Source organism: Parasteatoda tepidariorum, chromosome 10 (genome assembly GCF_982258835.1).
Source record: "Parasteatoda tepidariorum strain Cologne lab strain chromosome 10, Ptep-v5.0, whole genome shotgun sequence".
Classification (NCBI taxonomy): domain Eukaryota; kingdom Metazoa; phylum Arthropoda; class Arachnida; order Araneae; family Theridiidae; genus Parasteatoda; species Parasteatoda tepidariorum.
Window position 1 is genome coordinate 24,330,743 of NC_141764.1, and position 2,810 is coordinate 24,333,552.

General features: G+C 23.3%; 1 long non-coding RNA gene across 1 annotated transcript; it reads right to left on the minus strand.

Annotated features, from left to right (window-relative positions):
- Positions 1 to 369: 369 nt before the first annotated feature.
- LOC147802448 (uncharacterized) lies at positions 370 to 1,819 on the minus strand. The gene is made up of 2 exons (XR_015429792.1): positions 1,536 to 1,819; positions 370 to 1,153 (listed from the first exon to the last, which is right to left on the minus strand). It is a non-coding gene; the product is annotated as an uncharacterized LOC147802448 (long non-coding RNA).
- Between the last annotated feature and the right edge of the window lie 991 nt (positions 1,820 to 2,810).

Below are 2,810 nucleotides of genomic sequence, written 5' to 3' on the forward strand. Positions count from 1 at the left end.
GATTAAAAACAAAGAAATATATTTTTAAAGGGATTTTACACATTTATTATTATTATAGTTTTGACATAAAACTAAGAAAGGGGTCTAATTTTTATAATATGATACTTACATTTTTAGTAGATGATTATTTTGGATTTTAATGATTATGTTTTGCATGTTATTAGAACTAGAGCATACGAAATAAAATAGAAATTGTTTATAAACAATGACATAAAATGAGCTTAAAAAAATTTAGAAAATCAAATGCAGTCTTCAAACAAGGTTTAGATAGTAAAAAAAAACATATCAAAAGCATGATTATAATTTGTATTTTTTTCCTGTGGAAGTGTGATTGTTAGAAGTGATAAACTAAAATTAAAGTAAGCAACCTTAGATAACAAATATTTTATTAAATAGCAAATTCAAAAAACGATAAATAAAATGTAAACACAAATTTTACTGAAATATGTTAAAACTTTCAGTAACATTTAAAAAAGTATAATTTTTACCATCACACTGATAAACTAAAATAAAGTAAGCAACCGTAGATAACAAATATTTTATTAAATAGCAAATTCAAAAAACGATAAATAAAATGTAAACACAAATTTTACTGAAATATGTTAAAACTTTCAGTAACATTTAAAAAAGTATAATTTTTACCATCACACTGATAAACTAAAATAAAGTAAGCAACCGTAGATAACAAATATTTTATTAAATAGCAAATTCAAAAAACGATAAATAAAATGTAAACACAAATTTTACTGAAATATGTTAAAACTTTCAGTAACATTTAAAAAAGTATAATTTTTACCATCACACTGATAAACTAAAATAAAGTAAGCAACCTTAGATAACAAATATTTTATTAAATAGCAAATTCAAAAAACGATAAATAAAATGTAAACACAAATTTTACTGAAATATGTTAAACTTTCAGTAACATTTAAAAAAGTATAATTTTTACCCGTCACACTGATAAACTAAAATAAAGTAAGCAACCTTAGATAATAAATATTTTATTAAATAGCAAATTCAAAAAATGATAAATAAAATGTAAACATAAATTTTACTGATATATGTTTAACTTTCAGTAGCATTTAAAAATAATTCTAATGTCATTTAATATCTCTTTTCTAATGTCATTTTCCTTGAAATGCATCTCACATACCTATAACAAAATGAATACAATATTTAAATGTGCATTTAAAATAAATAGTACATACTATATTCATGTATGAAAAATTAATAGATTTTTGTAGAAAAATTAATAGATTTAAATTTCATAATCAAATAAATTACAATATATTATGGTCAAACAAAAATGTTTAAAGTTTGAGCAAAAATTTAATAAAATACTAAAATTATTAATATTTTTATAAAATAAAACTCTATAAAAATAACTATATATTACAATAGTTTGCGATATGATTGATAAGAACAACTTAATTATTATAAATAATTTATCCACAATTTAAAATAATTTACTCTTAGTAAAAATATAATAAAGAAGCATAATTAAATTTTTAAAAATAAGAACAAATATTACTCACTTTAGAATTCTTTGCAACTTCAAAATCTCTTGGCATGGCGGCAAGCCATTTCTTACGTATTGGGAAATCCAAAATTTAATGCTTTTGTACCATCAACTTTGTAAAATCCTCTGCAGTTTGGTACACAGCACTCATTGGCAATTATCCATAACACTAAGAATTAAATTAATGCTGACATTTACAACATTTGTTGAATAAATATAAATTTTACGAAGAACGTTGACACCAGAACACACACGGTTGTTTACAAATTCAAATCAAAAATATTCGCCAATTGGCTGAATGCCGACACAGGTTATAATACTTGAGAATATCGCCAATGGCTCGTTTGATCAGATTCGGAGTTTTTCGTAAAAATAGCTACCCTGACTGGTTTCCCTCTGGGCCTAACTCTACTACGTCATCATCGCCTATAGTAACCCGTCGTGAGGCTTGATTCCTTTCTAGGAGGTATTGGTTCAATCCGCCAGCTAAGAGTTTTCATAAAATTGTTGTCAAGCTAAATTGTTGTCAAGTTGACTAACAAAAGAAAAATGTTAAAGGTCGTATTTTGATAGTACTATACATTTCGAATCTATTCTTTCTTCGATCATTAATGTGTTATTTTTAGACGATTAATTCTTTTCTTTTTTAGATGATTAGTTCTATTCTTTTTCAGATAATTGATCTAGTCTTTTTTAGATAGTTCATTTATTTCCTTTTAGATGAATAATTCTATTCTTTTTTAGATGATTAATTTATTTCTTTTTCGATGAATAATTCTATTTTTCTTTAGATGATTAATTCTATTCTCTCTTCGATGATTAGTTCTAGTCTTCCTTAGATAGATAATATATTATTTTTTAGATGATTGATCTATTGTTTTTTAGATGATTATTCTATTCTTTTTTAACGATTAATTCTATTCTTTTTTGGATGATTAGTTCTATTCTTTTTTGAATGATTATTATTTTCTTTTTAGATAATTAATCTAATAATTTTTATAGTATTAATTCTTTTATTATTTAGATGATTAACTATATTCGTTTTACGATATTTATTAAAATTTTTTTTGGATGATTAATCTACACTTTTTTAGATAGTTATTCTGTTCTTTAGCAGATGACTTTTTAGATATTTAGTCTAAACAAAGTGACCGGTTGCATTTATAGCATATTCATTCCCATAGTATTTTTTAACAGACTTGATAGAAAAATTAAATGCATTTCTCTTTGGAAAATTAATAACTAATTTAAATGTATTTTGCCTCAACTAAAAAGGCGCATTTTGTCATTC